The sequence below is a fragment of the Falco naumanni genome, chromosome 5 (assembly GCF_017639655.2).
Source record: "Falco naumanni isolate bFalNau1 chromosome 5, bFalNau1.pat, whole genome shotgun sequence".
Taxonomy (NCBI): Eukaryota; Metazoa; Chordata; class Aves; order Falconiformes; family Falconidae; genus Falco; species Falco naumanni.
In genome coordinates, this window is record NC_054058.1 from 6,413,173 (window position 1) to 6,437,796 (window position 24,624).

A 24,624-nucleotide genomic window follows, 5' to 3' on the forward strand; every position below is an offset into this window, starting at 1 on the left:
AGCCCACCACTTCTTGTGCCCCGGGTTCTCCATCTGTGAAACGAAGGTGCTGATTAACTACCTCCTTAATGTTCCTCAGAGGCTTAATTCCTTGCGTTTGCGGGATGCTCGGAGGTCCTGGGTGGAAGGAGGTGTGGCAAGCTCTCATGTGCTGTGCTCATAGCCTGTTGTTTCAGGCTGCAAATTTTCGTGCTTTACTTAGATAACCTCTGCATCTCAAAATTATATTTCAGTGCTTTTCCTACGAGTCTCTGTACTGATTCATTTTGAACTGGAAGCTTGCATATTTGTTTGCTTTTCAGACAATTCTATTACATTTCTGTATAACTCTCTCTATTCAGAATGCTACAGCCTTGGTTAATATTTGTCAAATGGAGCTCCGACTGTCTAAACCACTGGGACGAGTTTCATTTTATATGTCATCAGTAGGGGCAGAATGAGGAGCTTCATGCTTGGCCTATTTGCTGTAACACGGTCTCAGGGCCATTGCATCAGAGTCAAAACAAGGAGCAGCTTGTTTCCAAACAAGAAGCATGGGGGAAAGTCTTCTCTGCCTCCTTCCCTGTAAGGGAAAAGAAGGGAGGGGAAAGAGGGAGAAAGTTATCTTTAACAGATTCTAAAAATGCCTTTTCCCAAATATGCAGTCAGTCCCTTCAAAGGTCTCTTTGTTTATTTTCAGGAAGAAACCCAAGACAGCTGAAAACCAGAAGGCGTCTGAGGAGAATGAGATTACTCAGACGGGTGCACGCAGCGCCAAGCCGGGCCTTCGCTGCCTGAACCTTGAAGCTGTTCGGTCTCTGAGCCCGACCCTCATCCACTCACCACATTCACCAACAAACCTGCACGCACACACAGGGTCATCTGATTGTGAGTACACTAGCACGCTGCTGGGTTGCGTTTGGGTTCTTGAAAACACACTGCTTACCGCGGACCAGGTTTTCCGGTTGGATGCTCTTTCCATAATGGCACAAGCAAGACTTCCTCAGGGCTTACCTTTTCCCTTCTTTGGAAATTACCACTGAAACAGAGCATTTTGTGTTAAGGTCATGATAATACAATCTGCTAGGGGAAGCTAAGAGCATGTTATTGGGTTGGGTTGCTACTTCTTATGAATTAAAAAGGGAAGACCCCTCAAGCGTATCTCTCCCCAACTAGAGCTGTAGTTATTCAGCTCCACATAGTCACATGCTTCTAGTTACCCAAGCATATCTACTGACTGGGGAGTTTCAGTCAGTGCTTTATTGCAATTGGAGAAAACAGGTGTCTGGCTCTGACACCCAGGATTGTAAAGGATTTCCACAAAGGAAAAGGGGAGTGTTTTGTAGAGAGCATCAGCCTGAGAGAGTCTGGAAAATCTTTGTAGACCTGTGTGGTTGTACCAGTTTATGGCCCTTTTTTAGAGTGCATTCACTTTCAGATTACTCAGCATGGGTTAATTGGTCTTTTTAAAATGTTCTTTTCCATTTTGCCAAAAAATACAAAAATAAGGGAAGGAATGATCAAAACTGGATTTTGGAAAGTCAGAACTTACCCTGTCAGCTCTTAAAAACATTGTCTCTTCACAGTGGTCGCTGCCTGGAAGTCTCTTGGACAGCAGTATGCAGGGTGATGTGGACCTCATTATTCACTAGTTTTAGAATATATACTTTACCTCTTCTGTGGTGGTTTTAGCATGTTGTAAAATTTACAAGGGGAGGGAAATGAGAAGGAAAGATGATGACACCGGGTTTCAAGAGCTCAGAAGCCAACCAGATTTTGCAAAGACCTATAAAAAAAATCAGGGCATGACAATAAAAAATCAGATTAAAAAGTATGTATATCCTTTTCTTTTTTTAATTTAAAAACCCTGCCTCGGGGCCAAGCTTGGAAGCAGCAGGGTTATAGGGATCATCACTATCAAAATCACTTTAGCTGCAATGCATTCCTGTTGGCTTCTGACTTTATTCATTATGAGCTTCTTCTAGAGATCATGATTTTAATAGAGCTGGTAAACATTGGGGAGACTTTCCTAAGTCTCACCTGGTGATTTGGGGAGAAGAAACACATGTGAAACAATTGAGCAGCAGGCAGCATGCAGTTTAGTATATACAAGAATTCTCTTCAAATAAGAGATGTCAGGCTCTTTGTTAAAACTGGGGTACAGTTTTGTCTTGTTATGTTTTCTGAAAACAAAAAGCTTGTGAAAAGATGCGGAAAAAAAGAGAAGAACAACAAGGAAAAATAATCCTTATTTTCAAACAAAGAATCTTTTTATCCCATTCACAAAGATGAAAGAGTTCATTAGTAAATGGGATTTGAAACCTCACACTGATGTTTTTTGACAGTACAAATGGAAACCCATGAAAGCAACTTTAGGACAGAGGCCAGCAGGGATTGTAGGGAAGGAACTTGGAGAATGAACCCCTGCCTTTGCTTTCTGTGGCCAAGTTCAGGGGTGAGGAATATTGGCAGAGGGCAGGAGGGAAGGTGGAGTCTGCAGCTCTTCACGCTCTACCTGTTCTGTGGACAAACAGACTTTAGGACCCCAAGGCTTTAAATGTTCCCAAATCCCCTTCCATTCCTACTAAATTCGCAATACCAATTATGAAAAAACTGCAAACCCAGGTTAGATGCTCCTTTCCCAGTGAAGTTGGGTTTTTTTCAGAAAAGAAGTTTAGTAATTATTTCAGCATTAATATTGTCCTGTCTCAGGAACTGTTGAAATTTAGTTCCCAAAATACAATTACATTCCTGCAAAATTTCAAAAAATGGTAAGATGCCTTGTGGTGTCGATCTCTGTTAGTTGATTCCATGTGCTTTGAAGCCTGTGGAAAAACTCCCATTATTTATGATGGGTTATAACCTTTATCAGGCTGTATTTGTTCAGGGCAGCATGCATATAATTAGCGTTTGGCATGCCTTTGCAAAGTAGCAATGCCAATTTCTCACATGAACTAAAAACAAGGCATGATGAATATTTACTGCATATTTACTATAGCTATTGCCTGTGTTATGTGGGGTTTTTTGTAATATTGCCTCAGTCTGTAGTGCTGGAATACATTCATTGACCCAAAAGATTAGTATTTGTGGCTCCCAGCATTTAAAAATGGGCTTCCCTGTCCTTACAAACTCCTTCTCCTTACCTCTTGCCTCCCCTGCCTTTTGGACTGATTCTTTCCCCTCACCCTAAACTTCCCTCCTTTTTCCTTCTCTTCCCTTCCTCTCAGAGCTACATTGCCACATCCTTCATCTTCTCAACTTTTGGACCTGTGGTGATACTTTACTTCTTTGAGCCAGCAACACTACCTGTCCTTCTCTCTACCTTCTAGAGACTACAGCATTGCTTCTCTTCCCTTCCCCAGACCTCCATACTGCCTCTGCCCCCACAACTAAGCAGATTATATTTCATTTTCAAAGGACATTCTTCATTCTGGTGGGGAATTCTCTAGCAGATGGTAAATAATTTAAATATACTAAACAGCTAGGATTAGACAGGAAGTTTGAGAGGAATTTTTGTTGAAAATACCAGAAACACCCAGAAAGAGTCAGCATCGTAGTATCAATTATTGGTATCAATTATCAATTATTGGAAAAATTCAAAGACCTTTGAGATCATCAGCTCCAACCATTAACCCAGGACTGCCAAGTCCATCACTAAACCATGTCCCTAAGCAGTACATCTATGTGTTTTTTAAACACCCCCCAAGGATGGTGATTCCACCACCTCCCTGGGCAGCCTGTTCCAGTGCTTGACCACCCTCTCCATGAAGAAATGTTTCTTAATATCCCATCTAAACCTCCCCTGGCATAGCTTGAGGCTGCTTCCTCTTGTCCTGTCACTTCTTATCTGGGAGAAGAGACTGACCCCCACCTGCCTACAACCTCCTTTCAGGTAGCTGTAGAGACCCATAAGGTCCCCCTGAGTCTTCTCCTCTCCAGACTATACAACCCCAGTTCCCTCAGTCACTCCTCATAAGAAAATTTTCACTGACCGTTTTGAATTCAGTCACTAGTGCTTGGCAGAAAACAACACCACATATTTATTATGAGAAATATCCAAAAGCCAATCTACTTCAAAAAATCAGGGTGCTTTTGGAACGATTCAGATCAAAATACTTTTTCCAGGCATAGGAAATAAAAACTCCATGATAGCCATCTGCTCCTCAACTGTAAAAGGCAGAGGTGAAAAAAAAGATTAAGCAGTAGTCTGAATGCCTGTCCTAGTGAAACAAGTAGTTCGCAAAAAACTCTAGGTATAAAGTCATATGTGATGCACAACTTAATTTAGGGCTTAATTCTATAGTGTAGTACGTTTTGCATGCTGTTTGTGGTGCCACTTATTCCCAGTGAAATTGCATTAGTTCTGACTGTTGTAGGACTGGGTCTTAGTTTTCTGAATTTGAACATTATAGTTCCAGTTGAGACGAATCCTTGAAGCAAAATCCAGAACCTAGGATACGTTGTGTCCAGTTCCCATCTCTTTCAACCTTGGGAAATGCTAGCTCATGCCATGCAATTGGAGAAACAAGAGGAAGAGGTGCTTCCTGAGGTAACTGTTTTCATGTAGGGCTTTGGCAGATAAAAAGTACCACTTTGAATGATTTTGGAATTAAGTCATAGAGTGAGCTGACAGAGCTCCAAGTGAGTTATACCTCTAGCTACTCAGCTGTCACTAACAGTTGTGGCTGCTTACCCAGAAGAAAGGTGTTTGTGCAAAAAGCTACAAGGACAAGCATGGAGACATAGTTTCTGGAAGAGTTACAAGAAGCAAAGCAAAGCATGTGACGTTGGCGCTATTTTCAGTTTTCCACATACTTTCTTGCTTAGGCATAAAGAATGCATGAAGTTGGTAGGGTCCTCGTTTGAAGGCTGAACTGCCTCAGGTAAAGCTTCTAAAGATTTTGCTGAGAGGGAAGGAAGTCATCAGGACTTGGCTGTATTTAAACTGATTTGGTCTGTATAGGCCACTTTAGGAGCCCTTCAGAAAGCGTCTATAACTATATATGTTTTGCACATGCCAACAGATAAGATCATTTTGGCAGAAACTTTCAGAGTTCTCAGAGATACAATCAGACAAAAACTTCATTCAAGCTCTGATGTATGCGTCTTTAACAGATGTGTCCAAACTCAAAGGAATCCCACGGGAACAGTGCAACTGAATCTCTTTGTCTCTATTGATAGTTAAAAGAGTTATTCTTAGACAGTGGATGGTCCATCTGTGAAGGAATTTGTTCCAGACAAGGGAAAAGCAACATCTTTGCAAAGAGTTTCCGTGGGACTGGGAGGCAGGTTGGACAATCATTGGGAAAACTGCTGAGGCAATTTTTATGATTTTAGAGAACACCAAATTCTTGCAGAGACCTGAGATTCTGGTAGGGAATGAAAGTTAGGCATGGATAATTTTTGAAAAATGCATGAAACAATCATTGGCAAGACATTGAGATGGGGGAGGACTTACTAAAGTTCTGTTTTAGCAAGCCACCGTGGAGTTTTTGTGCATTAAAGAGAATACACTTTATAAACACTGTTGGTAATGGACCACATCTGAACGCTTTGTCCATACGTGCTCAAGTGACATGGCTGATTTGGTCCAATTCCAGCATTTTTTAGCTTTCACAGGATGGGAACTTAGAGGCAGTCTGTTTCTTTTTCTCCTGATTTTTGTAGCTTGATAGTCTTGCAGCATAATGGGGAAAGGCAGAGAGAGAGCCTCACAAGGTTCCTGAACTCCACAGAGCATTGAGCATGGATGCAGAAACTTGGTTTTTATTTTCTTGAGCAGCTAGAGGGACCCACCATTCCCTTCCCATGAATCGACAAATTTGATTTGCCTAGGGCTAATATAGAGGCTAGATGGATCTGAAGCTGGTTTGGCCTCAGCTTTATATTTTAGGTTTCCTGTGTTTCTCTTTGAGGTTCTGTGGCAGGAAGAGAATGGTTACATGCCTTTATGGTCTTGCCTCTGCCTCTGGAAATCTGTGGCTATGATTCCCTAGGGACTGCTCTGGAGCTTTCAAATGATCTCCACTCTCAGAGGGGAGGAGGGGGGCCCTGATTCTACCAGCTTCCTTCTTTTCTGAGGCTGGCAGTGTGTCAATAGTAATTTTGTCTGTATTTTTGCTGATCTATATATGGTGTGTGTTAGCTAATGCTGAATATTTTTAGGTTGTTTTAGGTGACCTAAGAGATTATGTATGTTTAGATATCTCTTTTAGATGATATAATAATAATAATAATAATAATGATACAGGCTTTTCTGTAGCAAGCTAAACAGAAAGCAAGGACATTCGTAGTTCTCAAACACTGCTGTCATGACACTTAATTATACTTTTGTCTTGCAGAACATTTGAAATTTTGTTTAGTAAATGCTTCTCTTTTTGACAGTCGTAAGTGGTTTCTGTGTCCGGTAGGTTTGTATTTCTGTTTGTAAGATTATCAAAGAATTATCAGCCAGGAATGAATTGTGTTTTCACTGAAGCAGATACAGGTTGCTTGAATTGCATGGAGACAGGAGTACAGGTACAGGTATATAAAACTGTAAGCTGAGCTCACCCTGCCTCTGTTGAAAAAGCCATCACAAGACACTGAAGAACTGGTAGTATAAAATGTACTACCGATAGGAGCTGGTCTCTATATTCCTAATCAGTACACTAAGTGAGTTTTGTCAGGTTGGTCTCTCGGGCTTTTCTTCTCATGAGAAATGACTAATAGCATATGGTACTTCAGTTGTGAAGTCAGTGAGTATGTTTTCAGAAGTGACTGTGTGACTTTGGAGCTTAAGTTTCACTGATGCATAAATCACATTTATAACACATAGATGCTTTTGAAAATTTGTCTAATTATCGTAAATGTTGATTCTCTTATTTGATGACCCTGTAATACTGGCTTCATGCTAGATTGTCAGTTCTTGTGGTATTCAATACTTGTCTTACTGTTCTCCATTTAGAGAACTTTCAGTGATAACTGAATTTCAGCTTTGGTTTAAAACAGCCTTTTTTTCATGATTTCAGGGGAGAACTTGAAGATATGTCCCCAGTGTATCTATTCTTTCTAAGTACCAGGGAGGAGGATAAGAAGTCTTACTGCTTTTTAGAATTCCATAGCTTCCATTCTTAAGAATTTTGAGTGACTGAGTTGATAATACTGTGGTATTTGTGTTTGTAAGTCATGCTGCAGCCACTGAGACATACTGTAACTGTCCAGTAAGGTATCTGCAGTCTGTTTCTGAATTTACCTGTTCTTGTTTTCAGTCTGCCCCCACAGATTTTTTTTATTACCATTCTTTACGTTATGAGTCTTCTAGTAAATCCTTCCTTTATACATTGGAAGAGTGTTGCAACTGCTTCACTCATGAAATGAATGGCTGATGAATACTATACAACTATCTGCCACTGTTCAACATATTAAGATGTTCTAGTACTCTTGTTGTTTGGGGTTTTTTTGTTTGGTTGTGGGGTATTTTTAGTAACAGTCTCCAGAACAGTGCTTTCCCCTTCTCCCCCTTGAGCTGGCTTACCTTTTTCCATCATCCTCCATTCTGAACATTAAAGCAATAATGTCAATTCTATTGCAGAATTTCTGTAACCTCTTCGATTACCTTTACTGCTTTCATAGTTCAGTAGTCTAGCTAACCCACTGAGTCTACTACTTGCCTATTTAATCTATCAATCCACAAAATCTACAGCACTTCTTAGGTACAGGTCATTGCCCTGTAAGCTTTCTCTATCTGATGTGTTTAAATAATGTTTTATTACAGTATTTGTCTTTATGCCTTTAGTGTTTTTTTTCTTCAAATTTCCTCTTCACCCTACCTAATCTTTGTTTTACATCTAGCCTGCTAGTTTATGCTCAGTTCTATTAGTGTCACTTGGGCATGATTTCTGTGTTTGGAAAGATACATTTTCAGCTTTAATGAACTCTTACACCTTGTTATTTAACCATTGTAGCATTTTCTACTTCCTCTTTTTTTGTTGTTGTTGTCCTTGGATATGGATATGGATTGTAGTAAGGTATTATTAAGACCATCTTCCTGCTGATCTTATGGATTTTAATTCCTTATCTTTTCCTTTCAGACTCCTTCTGACTAACTTCCTCTACCTTTTTTTCTCCTTTTGTTGTTCCTCCTGAAGTTGCACATACCAAAACTGCCACTTTGTATGATCTGCTTGAAGGATGTCAAACATAATCATGCCAATCGTTGTTATTTCGTGTCTTAAGCGCACATGCTACTGCTGTCATCTTCTCTGTCCTAATTAGATGAGAAGACTAAACCAAATGTACAGTTTCCCTATTACGGTCTGCAGAGGGACAGTTCATGTAGCAGAGTAAAACATAAAAGGTTTTCCAGTGTTTGACAGGTGACTCTTAATTGAAGGAAACAAAAGCAGCTACATCTCCTTTTGTCCTACTGTGTGTTGTTAAAACCCTGGGTAACTGAGTGCTTACATCTCTCTGTGTTAGTCCTTTGCATGCTATAGGGAGACACCTTCCAAGCTTTGAGAAACATTGACTGGTGCATCAGTTGCCTGGTTTGTTGCAACTATGCAGCTCCTAAGTTAAGATGAAAAAATAGAGGTGATCGCCTTCTGTTTCTTTTCACCACTGTGATCTGTCTAACATCGGAGCTTTTTGCTCTTTTCACCTAAGCTTCCATAGTCACTTTCTCCTCTTTGTCTTGTTTACTTATCACAGAATAGCCATATAGTCTTTGTGCTGTGATCCCACGCAATAACTTTAGAAGAAGGTAGGGCCAGAGCAGTATTCGAGTGAGAAAACCAAAACAATTCTTGTATTGTTCTCAGCTGAACAAAGAGAGCTCTTTCATTCAGAACATTTTTTAAGTAAAGCCTTAACATGGTACTGGGAGAGAACCTGAAACATAAAACGAAGGTACTGCTTAATACCACCTACTAGTGTTTATAAAGTGTGCTAGGGGATGTTGTGGGAGAAAATCATTGTATTTCCACAATAAATGTGGTGTTTGATCTGCTCCATAGGTGAAAGTCAGTTGGAAGCCATCAGAGTGGCACTGGACTTCATTTGCATCAGGGTATTTGCCTCGCAGCCTGGTGCACAGCAGGCCACAGTGATTGTTCTGGTTGGCACTGTGCATTTAGGTTCCCAGGGATGCCAATTATTATTGTTTCTAGAGGGAATGCCATTGTGCCATCTTTTCATTTATATTTTCTGTGACTGTTTTCATTGCCCATGGAGTCATTTACAAGGCTAAAATAACATGAGATCTAGTCTTATGTATCTACCACTCAGGAACTGGAATACAAAGAGAATTCAAGATCTCTGGTTAATATGTCAGCACAAATAACTCCTCGAGGAATTGACTGCGCCTATCAAAAAAGGATAAACAAATCCTAGAACCCCTACTCATCCCAGCTTTGTTGCGTTAAACACTGAAAGGATCTCTGCCCGGCTGGGATGCGCAATATATACTCTGTATCAATCTGTGACATGTGGTGAAATGCTGCTTCTTGAAAGCTCACAAGAGAGAAGTAGTATAAATTAAGAGTAATCTCAAAACAGCTATTTTTGAGTTCTTACCCAGTGAAAATGTAAGTGTAGCAATATTGTGCATCTATTAGAAATCTTGAAAGGCTCTTTATAACTAGATGATAGGAGTGATAACGTGTAATTTATTGATGTTACACAGATAGAGAAAAAAACCACAGAGTAGCAATTTTTGTGTGAAAAAGGCTATGATAGAGGAAATAAAAACAGAGCAAGGGACTTCTCCCCACAGCTTCATGCCTGTGTGGGCAACAAAAATACTTTGTGCTTTGATCCTATGCTGTGTTTCAAAACAGGACATATTCCCTGTATTCAAAAGTAAAACTCCTAGATGCTATCTCTAATGTTTTTGGCTGAGTGGAAGGTAGAATGTGCCTGAAGGCAGACCTAAGTAATAACTCTCATGCACTGTATTAGTATCACCTGTTGGTGTTTGTATGCTTGTGTATACATGTAATGCCAGGGCCTTTTCCCTGGGCAGGGGACACAAACCAAACACTGGAACTGGCAATATCTATTTAATGCTACAGATCCAACTGATGACATCAAGCCATCCATGAATGCTGTTTTCTTGTTTATTGCCTTCATTTATTAGTTCAAAGCATTCTGCCATGCTCTTCCTATCAAAACTAAGTAGGTGATTTTGGAAATAAGTCTGCTCCCAGGGATTACAGAGGTCTCACTGAGGACAGAAATTTTCCCTGTGGCCTTCAGCGTCATAGACATGAGCATGTGCTGTTTCCCACTGATACTCAAATCTGAATTATAAGCAGGCCTGAACACTCATCCCATAAACTCAAAATAAAGAAACTACAGTCCAAAACAGTATGAATATCTAAGTTGAAATATTCACCAAAGCACCCAGTTGTACTAGTTAACAATTACCCTTTCACTAATTGATGATAAAGATAAATGGAAAAAATAAGCAAATAAAATCTAGCATTTTCATGTGTTAGCTTTCCTCTACTCAGTGCTGAGACAGAGCCACTGGAAGAGAAAAGACTCTTTTTCCCAGCCTTGAGGACTGGCATTTACATATTTCTTGTCCCTTCCTCGTTTCTCCTATCAACCAGTAATTCTATGGCCAGAACAAAATCTCCTACACTGAAAGGTCTTTCTCTGGAAACATGGGCAGTATAAGCAGTGCTCTTCCACAGGCAGCGACTGTCCCGCTAAAGTCAACCATCTGACTGCACCCTTTTCCTAACAGACTGCTACAAACACTCCCTGTAAAGAAGTCTGGCTTGAATAGAAACCTTCTAAACAGGTAATTATCTTAAGAGGTTTTAATCTATATTTTCCTTTTAACCAAAGCCCACAGGCTTTCAGGCTTACTGTATTTAACCACACTCAAACTGATAAGCTTTTCCTCCTTGTCTTTCTGCCTGGGGGAAAAAACGTAACAATGCAGGGCAAATGGGAAAGAGTTCATGGAATAGTAATTGTCTCTTTTGGAGACATGTTTTAATATATTTGCACCTATTATCCTTCTAATTCGTTCCTCCTCCAGACTCATCTCCCACTTACAACCCCAGCCCCTTCTCCTCCCTGAACAATGCTTCTGAGAGAAGATATGTTTATACAGTCCACCACAGTGAGATGAGGGAAAGCAATCCTTCTTCACTTTCCTTACAGATATTCAGTCTGAAATACACTGTTAGTATTTAATGAAAAACTCTTAAAGCAGGTGAAGGTATTCTTAATGACTACAGAGAGCTTTCAATCAGGACCATAGAACAGCAAAATAAATCACCTTGTTTGCCTACATTTTCCAAGAAGTTTATTCTTTTTCTTCCAACAAGTGTCCCCCTATTCTTTTTTTCAGTGGGGAGTGTTCACACCGTAATCTCATCTCTTCCCTGTTCAATGGCTCTCTTCCTGCAAGTCCCCTAGTGCAGCATGCTCTCTGAGTAATGGCACCTGGCACTATGAAGGAAAACTAGCAAAAGATGCACCTAGATTTTTTAAAGAACAGAACTGCCTTAAACTTATATCCAGTTAAAACAGTTGGGCCAGCTGCTGGGGCTGGGCAGGATCAGGCGTGAGCTCTCTGGGAAGAACCCAGCGTCGTTGGTACAGTTTTCATGTAGAACATGAAAATGTTCCCTACTGAAGAAGGGAGCACAGCCTCCTTTCTTCTCCTAGGAAATGGTGCCATCATGTGGCTACATTGTTTTCTCTGTTTCCAGTTACAAGAGGGCAATTGTACGGTTTTCTCCCTTTATGTTGTTTGGTTTTTTTTAAAAAAAAAAAAAAAAAGGCATTACAATGCTATTTGGTCATCCTATCTTTTGCTAATATAAATAGGTTATAGCTGGGCGGGGCACAGGAATTCACGTGCTTGTTAATGATATGGCCAGGCTGTTGAAATCCTCATTGATGCAGCTGTGATGACAGCTTTGGTGGTTCTTCTGTTAATGTAGTATGTGTTGCTTGGAGGTATTGTAGATCCCTACAGGAGCAGCATCCTCCATCAGTGTAATCCGTGTGTGCTAGGGATGCCTGATGGCATGGCGGTAGCAGCAGAGGGTCTGCAGACAAGGGCTGGGAGAGGAACTGAGAGAAACAGAGTGTGTGTATCTGCGTGCCAGTGTTTACACTGGAGGTATATTGGACTGGACCCCAAATATGTGCTTGGGAATAGAAATGGCTTTAGAGCATACCCTATTTACTCTGAAGTATCTTTGGAGTTCCTAAAACAGCAAGAATAGAAACTGGAGTGAAAGTGGGAAAAGTAAATACCCTGGGTAAAAATGGAGCATTTCTTTAACTTTAAAATAGCTGAATGTGCTGTAACACTTCAAAGCCCTTGGTCACCAGAACTAGTTGGAGCTAGTTTTACCTGTTGTTTTATACTTGTAAGTAGGATGCTTACCATAAAGAGGTAATAAGGAATTAAGGCACTAGAGTTAGTGTAAGGGGCAAGCTTTGTTTTTGTGAGCCTGGAGAACAACATTTGAAAAGACCTACGGAGTTAATTCTTCATCTTTCTGTAGCATTCTTTATGCAAGGAATGCAAAACAATTTGTCAAGATTAAGGCGGGCAGCCCTTCTGCAGAATTGAATGTGTGATGCTGTCCTTGTTCTGCATGTGAAGCAAACTGAGGCACAGACATTGCCCCTGCAGATTGTAGAGCAAATAGGATTAGTGCTGATGGGCTCCTGCCGCAGCCTTTCAGGGGAAGCATAGGAAGGTGATTCCCTGTCTGCTCCCCAAGCGTGAAGGCTGAAATAGAGGCTTTTAGGCTTGACATTGGGGATTTATGCCCACTGGATATAGAAGCAGTTTTATGTACAAAACACCTATGGTTTAGTCGTCAGTTTTATGTAAAATGAATATCTCCTCATTAGGTACATGCTAAAAAGGACAGGGCAATTAACTGAATAAATTGTCCATAGGAAATTTGCTGAACATTCTCTACTCTGCAGAAAAAGCCTGTCTCCTGCACGAAGTTTAAGCAAACTCTTTCTTATTAGCCATCTACTCGATATGTTTGCTCCTTGGAGAATAAGGTTGTGTTTGTCTGTGCATGCATTCCTGTCTTTCAAATAAATGTAGTTATTAGACTATGAAATTTAGAGAAGTTTGACAGCTTTCAGAAAGCAGTGATTCTTTCTTCCATAGAGTATTTTACTGACACATTAATAGATGTTGTGCTGGTAAAAATACAGTACTTCCTGTTAAATGTAGACTGCTACATATTTTGATTCTAACAACAATCTGGTAGGGTTAGGGCAATTCATGTAGTGTCATCTGGTGTTTGTTTTGGATAGATATTATAGAAGGAGATACTGATTTTCAAGATGTTCAAGCAGATGATTGGGTGAAAACTCCAGCAAACCTTTAAAGCAACAGAAAGCAAGGGCTGCTCCTGGTCAGATCTCCTGCTGAGGATACAAATGTTTTTCTGTGTTCCTGAAACTCCATACAAGCTTCTCCTCTTGCAGGCCCCTGTTCAGAATAAGGCCAAATATTCAGGAGAATCATCTGAGCAGGATTGGCTAAAGCAGCCTCTCTAGTATCATTGAGATACACCGAGAAGTCAGCTACTACCAAGTTGTCAGAGTTTGAATTCAAGTCACTTCCTTGAGTGGAAAAAATGTTGCTCGTCTAAATTTGGTCCCAGAGAGTTGGAACCTGATGCAGGACTAATTTTGTGTATGGAAACACTAGAGAGGTAGGAATTTTTGCTCTGTTAATCCAGTTTTATTTTAGAGTAACTAACTTGAGAACAACAGAAAATAAAACTTCATTACTGGGGATAAGTCAGGTCATTGGAGCTGAAAAAAGCACCCATGGTTATGGTTTGGAACAGGAGACACTAATCTATGGAAATGAGAAAACTTCCTATGGAAATTGTGGGGCTATAGTAGCTGTCATATATTGTGATGGAAATGCTGTATTGCCACTGAACTGTCATGTTTATGCAAGAGCTGAGGTTTCCACTCCAAATTAAGGATTCTTTACTGAGACATGCCTTTCTTAAGGCTAATCTGTAGAGTTTTGTTTTGATAACAGGGCTTTGGTTGGTTGGTTTTATTTATTCTGTAAGGTCTTTAAAGAATATCATATATAAAGTGTCTAAGGCAACTGTTTCATTCACCTTTACTCAGAGTACTTTATCTGCTTTAGGGCACTGCATTTTAAGTGAAAGAAGGGCAAACTGGATAGAAGACAGAAGAAGGTAAGAATGAGGAGAGTGCATATAACCAATGAGGTTGATTGGGAGACCTGAGTTTGTATTTTCTAGATGAGAAGGTCTAAAGAAGAAAAGTGAGGCGCCTTCCAATATATGAGAGAGTGCTATAAAGAGGAAAGTGGTCAATAGTTCTCTGTGTCTGCTGTAGGAAAGGATGAGTAATTGGTTTCAAAGTTAAATAGTAGGAAAACTTTCTTGTTATATAGTAGATGGTGTGTCTGGGGAGGGAGTGGAAATCCCCCACATTGGGATTTTATTTTTTTTTTTTTTTCAAAAATGTTAGACACATTTCTGAAGAGATAGTGTAGGTGAACTGTTCCCACCATGAGGAAAAGGAGTAGACTAGGTGGCTGTCTGAAGAACCTAATGCATCTTTTTGATACAGCCAGGAGGCTGTGGTCATCCAACACTTGGTGTGAAGACTAAGGATTAGAGATTTCCAAAACTACATGTAGTAGAGGAAGAGAGTAAGTAGTAGATGATGATGCTTGTCTCCAGCAGCAACAGGTTTCTTAGGTTTGTGGCACTCCCAGAAACTAGTGGCTGGATCACAGATGCACAGCTCCAGGAGCAGGAAGAAAGCCTACCAATCCCAACTTCCACATCTTTATCTTAGCCCAGGGTGTTCTCCCACCTAGGGAGGCGTTTGTCATTTTCATGATAAGAATATAAAGATACCGTATTTATACAAGATAGAATGCCTCCAACTTTTCTACTGTCTCTTGAAGTGTGTATTCTTCTCAATGCAAGGCCTGAGAAGCTTGTCAGGAAGGCAAGCTAGGCAACAATATCAAGGTAGTTCTAGGTAATCTTGTCTAAGTATCAGTGAGATGGATTGCCAAACAATTTTCTAAATACTGCTGCAGAAATTTGAGGCAAAAACTCAGTCTGTATCTGTCTCAGCAAGCCTACTAAATCTCAGGGGTACAAGGCAATTATTCTCTTTGCCCCATAAGCATAAAAGCGAGATAGAGCCTTTGGGGTTCATTCTGCTAGTTATTCCTCTGAAAGACCACACAGTAAGTTTCCAAAAAGAGCTTGGATTCCAGTGTCCTAGGCGGTTTTGCTTCAGGTGAAGGCTATGCACTGAGCTACTACTGAGTTACAGTAGCTGTGGTGGTTTCATCAGCACTGTGTTTCTAGAAATGGTAGTCATTAGTGTACCATGAGCTTTGAGATACTGTCATTTTAAAGGACACTAGAGAAAATAAAATTTTGTGATATCTTTCAGTAATGAGCGTTAACGCTGTAAACATTGGCTTTGCAGAAAGGGACATCTAGTGGCTGTACAAAAAAACCCTTCCTAAACAGATTTTAAAATGGACAACATAGACATTTGTATGTGGCCTGCAGTCTTCAGTATTCCATACATCTTTGTAGCTCTACTACATCATGTATTTGCTGGGATCATTTTTTGTGGTTTTGGCAAACAAAAAAGTCACCTTTGCGGGCCATACGTTTCTAGCTTTAGGTAGGTTTATGTATGGTAGCTTTCACAACAGAAAACTGCTTGATGTACCTACCGCTGCACTTCCACATTTTCTGTAGCATCTTCCAGCAGTCCACACTGCCCGCTGTTTCCTTCTGCCATTGCCTTCCCCTTTGGTACTGTACTTGGAGAGGTTGTCATTGTTATTGTCATGGTAAAATCTACTTTCTTGTGAATGCCCATAGCATAAAAGTCAGCGGGAGAGGTGGATGAGATTCAAGGAAACACTAATCTAAGCACTCAGTCATGTATTACACAACAAAAGTTTTTTCCTTTCCCATCCACGTTGTGCTCCTTCTTACTAGTTGAGGATGAATTCCATGCATGTTTCTGTGAATAGCGCGACAGTTTAATCGGTACATTTGCATATGGGCAAACCGAGCTTTTTTCAAAGTTGCACAGTAATATGTTTCACCTTTATGCCATGCCAGCTTCAAATTGCATCCCAGGAGGATTGCAAATGTGCATAATCTGTGCAGTTGTCTGGGCTTTTTTTTTCTTTTCTTTTTTCCTGCTTTTTTTCTTCCACTCCCCCTGCCCCCCCCCCCCCTTTTTTTTTTTTTTTTTTTTTTTGAACTGGCAAACGCCTATTCATTGCCCATCTGGGTAAGAATGGCCTTTGCATTTTCACACCCATTCTTTCCTATATGGTTTGTGAATACCCCTCCAATCAGAACTTGCTTCACAGAAAGGGGACAAAACCATTTTACTGGAGTTTCTCAGAATAAGTCCATTGGGATCTCTACATCATGTTTACTGGACAAAAAAAAAAAAAAAAGGGTTGGGGGGAGGCACTTAACAAAGACCACTTGAATTTCACAGAAAGGTTCCCACTGTCTCGAGTTTAAAAGAGTGGCAGGCCTGAGAAGAGCCCGAGACAGCAGTCTTTTTCCTGAGCCAGGCATTCTGTGCAGTGACGAGTAGGTGAGTGTGCGCGTGTGTAACTGGGTCTTGTGAAGAACTGACACACTTTCTGGCTTGTCCAAGGTCTAGTAGTCTTTGTCAGAATGTGGCATTTACTTTAGAATCAAACCTGCATTGGCAAGTCCACCTTTTATGGGGAACATCGCCTTTGGACTTCCAGCTTAGAACAACATACAGTAAGAAGCAACCACAAAACTTGGATCTGGGCAGTTTCCTGCAGAGAGGGAGAGTTGCTGCATGGGACAGTGGGTTTTGCTACAGACCAATCTCTGGAATTTGTTGATGCTGCTTTTTTATACTGCTGTGGGTTGTGTAGACACTATTGCAAATTATTTGGTTGCCTGTACTTTGGATAGGTATGGTTTTCAGTGTTGAACATCAAGGAAGGTGGCCTAGAAGAAACATCCTCAAAATCTGTACTAGCTTTTTTACCTTTTGTTATGTGTCTGTTCCATCCACCCCACTTGTTTTATCCTTCAGGAGAAGTTTCAGTCATTTCTCAGTTAAGTAAGTGGTAGATGTTACAATTTCATTTGAAGTAGTAAAGAAATGAGGAGATGATTTTTTTAAGGGATACCAACAGCAACCAAAACATACTCCGTGCCTTATATGAAGGGGCTCAATTGACTTTCAGACCAGTTCCTACACCACAAGGTGCATCCTCCATCAGTTCCTGTAGGAGAGCTATTCATATTACTCGCATAAATGCATACAAACCTCTTTTCTTTATCCTTGATTAACTCCACCTGGCTGTTTTCATCAAGTTAGCTAATGCCAGATATGTTGTGGATACACAGCTCTTGCTTCCCGCAGGCAAGACCTGAGAAAGGCTACTGAAACTTCCATGAACCTTGCCCTTCCTCCTTTCTGTATGTGATTTATGGGTAAGTGGCAGAATTCATTTTCCCAAAAAGTCACCCAGTCTCATGGTACATATCACACCTTTCTGGAAGGGAGTTGTCCTGAGGATGCATTTTTCAGAGTTCCACTCACAACATCCATTTTAGCTGTTAAGGTACATAGGAACGAAACACATTTCTTTGCACCTGCTCAAGTCAAGGGACCTGTCCATAGCGTCTCTGTTACGTGTGGAATATTCCACCTTGTGCATGTGCAAGGCAGGATGTTGGTTTATTGAGTTAGGCTGCTGCATATTTCTTATTATCAAATGCCTCATTTGACAAAGCAGAGCATAAACTAAAGTCATTCCCTTTTCCAGAAGCACATCTTAAAAGACATGTTTGTGTGAAAAGGGAGCCCTAGGGTCAAACCGAGGAAAGATTTCTAGCATACTGATAGTCAGCTACTCAAAGTGTAAGAGACTGTGCCGGTGAGACCCACCATCACCACAGCAGATGTGTTGTCTCAACATTGCTATGGCAGGAAACTCATGCCATCACCACCGTGAATGATCTATACATTGTTAAGGCAGGACGATAATACCACTGCCACAGAAGAGATTTAAGGCAGGAAGATAACACGCTGCCACTGCAGAGATTTATCTATACATTGTTAAAGGAGGAAACCGACTGACGCCATGGAGCAACAGGGAGGCTGATCCTGCAAAACTTAACCAAACCCCTGTGCGTGTGCCCAGACCTGGGGTCGGGGGGATCAAGGTGCCTGGAGGCCCCTGGGGAATGTTGGGCACATACACCATTGCCGGGTGGGAGGTGTGGTTAAGAGAACAGCTTGTAACAGCTCTATAAAAAATTGAACCAACTAACATCGGACGGAGCGTTCCCCTGCCAGACTTGGAATCGAATCGGACTGTCAGGATGCCACAGCTCTGGAGTGGTAGCTATCGCTGTGAATTCTTTCCTTTCTTTCTTTCCTTCCTTTCTCTCTTTATCTCTTGCTCTCTCTCCCTTTGCATTCGCAGATTTATTGTTGGGCAAATAAAGTTCCTTGGCTCTTGACTCCGTTTTGAGTCTTAATTCTGTTCCCGAGAATACAAACAACCACGCTCCGGTCTCAGAGTGGCATGTGACATTTTAATTGATATCACGGACAGGATTCTCGGTGACACAGAAAGTGCCAGGTTCTTTATGAGAGACTCGTGGGTGGGTGTGGGGGTGTGGGGGTGTGCGTGTGCCTGAGATGTACGAAGTGAGTGCAGAGTCTGTATGAGGAAAACAGCCGGGGAAGGACAAAGTGATAGAATTGAACAAGAGACGAGTCTCAAAAGAAGTTTAAAAGTGTGACCTCCTGAGAGCGACGGGGGGGGTGGGGTGGGGTGTGTAGTAGTAGAGAATTTACAGTGACACCCTCTCAAGATGAAATAACCCCTCTTTGGTGAAATGTGTGCCCACACTTCTACAGATGTTTGTGATGTTTCCCCCACTGAAGTGTGGGGTGGAGATTTATATAAACTGGATAACTTACTGGGAACCTATTTATATAAACTGGATAACTTATTGGGAACCTATCATCTCACCCCAAGGGCGAGAATGGGCAAAAAATCACTGGTTCCAACTGCAGAGTATAGTGGATAGGATCATGATATTGCAGAAGGAGGCTAAAGTTAAACCTGGGAAGGGGAAATCCATAATTTGTGCAGTTTTAGGAGCAAGTTTGGCAGCAGCCATGTAAGATAGGAGGCAGAGATTGTGTCAAGATGATGTCGTGGTAGATTCCTTGAAACACTGTGAGAGCAGTTAGAAGAGATCAAACAGCTATTAAAGCAGAAGAGAAACCAGAATGCTTTGTTAAAAGAAACATTAAGAGAAGAATTGTGGAAAGAAAGAGACTCATTTGGGGAGGTGGAGTCGAAGTTAACAGAGAAAGGGATTAGACAAATATATCCCCAGGGGGATTTACAGAGCACAAAAGAGGCAGCAGAAAACCCTCCTCACATGCATCCCCTAGTTAAGACTGAGTATTTATATGAGACAGATGACACTTGTCCCCGAATTGTTACTAAAGACACGACTGAGTTAGCAAAATTAAGGAAGGATTTTGCAAGGACTCCAAAGGAATCCAAAACAGAGTTTGGAAAGTGTCCTTGTCAGGAGGAGATGGGATTGTGTTGTCAGAGAAGGAAGCATAAGGATACTGGGGCCCAGGTGTGTTTTTAACTACTGGCAACCATCAGGCCCTATGGTCATTAACACAGAGGGCAGTGTATTGGGCCGGGGGACTGAACCCTTTGGAAGGGGAGACCCCCTAGCCATAACAGGTACAGTGGGTCAGCTGGTAGAAAGTGTACAAAGGGCAGCTTGTCTGCAGACGATGTATGACAGGAGGCTTGAATCTCGCCAGGGCTCTCCCATGACAACGCCTGTGGACCCAGAAGGGATGACTCCTCTAATTCGAGGACTTCCTGATTCTTTAAAACCCATTGGGATCCAGCTACAGGGGAAAATACGAAATACCCCCATATCAGACAGAGTTACGTGGGGGGAAGTTGTCCAAGAGCTAATTAACTTTGGGAGAAAATATGGTCCCGTTGGTGGATCCTGGCAAAGACCTGAAGCAAGAGCCGTATGAACTGCAGGAAAAGCTGAGGGACAGTTAGCACAGGCTCAGAGAAGTTAGAATTCTAAATCGGTCCGATGTACTGATCCTGGGGGAGGGAGACCCCTAAGCCGACAGGGGTGGTGGCATCTGGGGCTCCAGAGAAGTATTCCCTGGGATCTAATGGATGGGCTTCGGACCCAGAAATTGGAGAATTTCTGCTATGGTCAGGGCACAAAGTTAGTCTTGAGCCAACCCCTAAGTTAGTCTTGAGCCAACCCCTAGTCCCCCACCATCAATAGGTATCGGGGGAAAAGCTGATGAAGTAAAGAGGGCAATGGGAAACTAGATCCTCCATCCCCCGAAGGTGGGGGAGAAACCAGAGGGTGGGTGTTTATTAGGCAACTCACCTGAAATTTGAGAGGACATTTAATGACTACAGTAGCTGTAGGAACACAGAAAGAAACAGTAACCTTTTTAATTGACAGAGGAGCACAAATCACTGCACTGATGCAGAGTGAGGCAGAGCAATGTGGAATTTTGACTTTGTCTGAAAACCTAATTTTCTTAAATGCTTTAGGGAGAACTCAATCAGTACCTATGGCCTTGGTAACATTATGGATGCCTGGGGAGGAAGACCCAGTTAACACCAAGGTTGCAATAGGCCCTTTTCCGACAAATCTTTGGGGCATAGATATATTGAAGGGCAGACAGTGGTATGATACCCAGGGGAATTCATGGTCCTTTGGCATTCCTCAGATGAAACGGCCTGGGCAGAAGTGCGCCTGTTGCAAGCAGCACCTACCCTCCCCTCTTCCAGGATGACTAACGTGAAACCATATCTCTTGCTCGGGAGAAAGGGGCTCGGGAGAGGATAGCTCCTGTGATTGAGGATCTTAAACAACGGGCATTTTAACATTCACCCACTCCCCATACAATTCCCCAGTGTGGCCAGTTTGTAAATCAAATGGGAAGTGAAGACTGACTGTAGATTATTGTCCACTTAATGCAAACAGTGGTCCCTTGACAGCAGCGGTGCCTAATAGAGCTGAGCTCATCTCACTCGTTCAGGAACAGGCTCATCCAGTGATGGCCACAATTGATGTGGAAGATGTTTGCCATGGTTCCCCTGCAAGAAGAGGACCATGATCGTTTTGCTTTCACATAGGAGGGACAACAGTATACCTTTACTTGTCTCCCTCAGGGATATAAACATTCTCCCACATTAGCACATCATGCTTTGGCACAAGAATTAGCCCAAATTCTCCCAGAACCGGGACTTAGAGTTTATCGATACATCAATGATGTTTTGATAGGAAGGGATCAAATTATTCCAGTACAGGTAACACAAGGAAAGATTATACAGCACTTAGAGTCTCCGGGACTCCAGATACCAGAGGAAAAGATACAAACTGCTGCAAATGAAGTGAAATTTTTAGGGATAGGTGGAGAGGAGGTTCAGCCTGTATTCCTCAGGACACCCTCTCAACACTACAGCAGGTAAAAATTCCAGAAAATAAAAAGGAGCTGCAACATGCCTTAGGCTTATTGGTCTTTTGGAGAAAACACATCCCAGACTTTGCAACAATTGCACGGCCTTTATATGACCTGCTGAGAAAAGGAGCAGCTTGGGAATGGGCTCCAGCCCACGATGAAGTGTTACAGCTTTCGGTGTTTGAAGCAAACACCCACCAGGCTTTGGGTCCTATTCACCTCACTGACCCTGTCCAGATTGAGTGGGGGTTTGCACACTCAGGATTGTCTATTCATCTTTGGCAAAAAGGACCAGAAGGTCCTACCTGCCTGATCGGATTTTATTCCAGGAGCTTGAAGGATGCTGAGAAATGATACTCCAATTGGGAAAAAGGATTGTTTATAGTGAGTGTTGCTCTCAGAGAAGCAGAGCGAACCATATGCCAACAGCCTCTAATTTTAAGGGACCTTTTAAGGCAATTAAACCTGTGTTAGCAGGAACTGCCCCCCCGGACAGGGGTGGCCCAAAGAGATACTGTGAGAAAATGGTATGCTAAGATTGAACATTGTTGTAGTGTCTTTACTGTCACTGAAGGCACGCCATAACAGTTAAATATCCAAGAAGAAGTAGCAAATCCCCAGGAGGAGGTTACCCCTCCCCTGTCTGTGGCAAAAATTGGTAAAAATCGCTCCTACTTTTTCGGAGGAGTTGTAGAATGTGTGGTTTACTGATGCCTCTGCTAAGAGAGAGGGTAAACAATGGAGATACTGAGCTGTAGCTATTAATGTAGATGCTAACAGGGGAATCATTACCGAAGGTGAGGGCAGTGCTCAAGTGGGAGAGTTAGTGGCAGTGTGGAGCGTGTTTAATAGTGAGGAAGGGGCTAAGACTCTAGTGTACATTTACACTGACTCGTTTGCATTGTTCAAAGGATGCACAGAATAGCTCCCTTTTTGGGAACAGAATAACTGGGAAGTAAACCAAGTGCCAGTGCGGCAAAAGGAGAAGTGGCAAAAAATCTTGGATATTGCCAAACGTGGGGATGTTGCGGTAGCATGGGTGCCGTCTCACCAGGAAAGGGCACTCTGGCAGGTGAATGGAATAATAGGGCAGATGAGCTGGCCAGAGTTGCCCCTTTGCAGCAGGAAAATCAAACTGGGGAAAACTGGGACAGACTTTTGGAATGACAACACATTAAGTGTGGTCATACAGGGTCTAATGGTTTATACAAAGAGGCACATGCCAGAGGTTGGCCTGTCACTCGGGAATCTTGCAAAACCTGTATTTCAGCTTGTGAATGATGCAGACTTCTACTAGAGAGACACCCCATGGAAGATTCCGCCCTTCATTTGAGAGATAAAAAGTATCTCTGGGAAACTTGGCAGATAGATTATATTGTCTCTCTGTCTCTCGCTCTCTCTCCCTTTGCATTCGCAGATTTATGGTTGGGTAAATAAAGTTCCTTGGCTCTTGACACCGTTTTGAGTCTTAATTCTGTTCCCGAGAATACAAACAGAACCACGCTCCGGTCTCAGACCGGCATGCGACATCAAAGGGAGATGCAGATAAGTGGGTAGCTGTGCAATCACTTGCCATGGCCTACAGGAGGTCTTGAAAAGAGGTATCATCTATTTGTTGTTAATTGTCTATCCTTCTGTTTCCCCACCAGTTCAAAGCTTTTACCAAGTTCTTTTCCTTTCAGATCAAGGATTCTGATTTTTTATATGAACGCATTTTGAATCCTTGTGTGATCTGACATGTTGGGAAGGGAACTGAAACTGCCCTGGAAGCCTCTGGAGAATGACTGTATCTGGAAGGAGGAGGAATACATCTCTTCTGTACATTATTTTGTGTAATAATAGTTGCAGTGCCCCTGAAGGAGAGTCTTCCAGTTTCTAAGATGCTTTTCCAGTCCTATGGTCAGTCTCATCAGAGGAGGAAACTCAGGTTCCCGGCAGAGTTTATGAACAAGAGAGATGTAATTCACAACCTCCATGATACTGTTAGTGGTTTCCTCCTTGTTTCTGCTAATATGAGCATCCCCCCCAGTGCTCTAATCTTTGATGGAAATTAGTACCCTTCTGATACTGGCTGGTTTACATCTGTTAAACATGAGACTTCTTCAGACAGCTTGGGCCCATCAGGATTTCTGGTTCCTGAGCTTTGTGCTTCCCTTTTATCTTGAACTACTTCAGAGGATTAAAATATCACCTGTGTCCAATGTGGATTCTCTTTGAACCGCCAGAATAGAGGGTGCTTGAGATGTCAGGAGTGGAGAAATGAGAAGGGAAAGGCAGAGCAGGGAGGATGCTACATCTTCCTGCAGATTGCAGTGAGTGGCGTTCTCCTGCCTGTGTATGAGGTGTAAAGCACCCTTTAGGCTGGAGCAGAGGGACTTTGTTGGGCTAAAAGGCACGTGTATGAAACCGCTTTCAATGCCATTTATTTGCTCTGTATATTTCTGTTAAAATACACCGTGACAATAAGGTAGTTTAATTTACTCATGCTTCTCTACCAGATTTCACTTTTGGATTCTCACACATTAAAAAACAATTGTGGCAGGAGGGGTTGTAGCTTTGCTAGGAATATTCGAGACAAAATGCCTGTAATACTACTGGTGATTTTGTGCTACTTCTCTCTGCATGCTTTTCTGGGAACCAAGGTGTTGCATGCACTACAAATGCTAAGAGAAACATATTAACAATAATATTTTATTTGTTTATCCCTCAAAGGGCAGTTGGTTTTTTGTAGTTACAAGATGAAACCATAGGTTTTGCCCATCAAAATCTAGATAGACAAAACATGAGTAAAGAACAGGGAAGGAAATGAAAAAGCATTAAAAGTGAAGCAAGCAAGATGGAGATAGGGAAAAGTGGATTGAGAGATTAAGAAGTTACTTTCTAGTCACTTGTAAAAGTTTATTTTGAAGGATATGTTGGCTCGGTACTGGAATTGGCTAGGTGCTTTTCTAAACTGTTCTCTATTTAGGTTATTCAGCCAAACTAAGGCAAAGTCTTCCATAGAGTAAATGTCTGTAATTTTCCAGTTTCTGTCAAGTAAATAACAGCAGGAGAACATTT

At 41.8% G+C, this 24,624-nt stretch overlaps 1 protein-coding gene across 2 annotated transcripts in view; it reads left to right on the plus strand.

Annotated features, from left to right (window-relative positions):
* The window catches only part of ZBTB20 (zinc finger and BTB domain containing 20), a 168,686-nt gene that overhangs the window by 135,805 nt on the left and 8,257 nt on the right, over positions 1-24,624 (plus strand). For both annotated transcript variants that reach the window (XM_040596056.1, XM_040596057.1), the window contains one exon: positions 680-867. The gene's annotated coding sequence lies outside the window, so the exon portion shown is untranslated. The remainder of the gene's footprint in view (positions 1-679; positions 868-24,624) is intronic.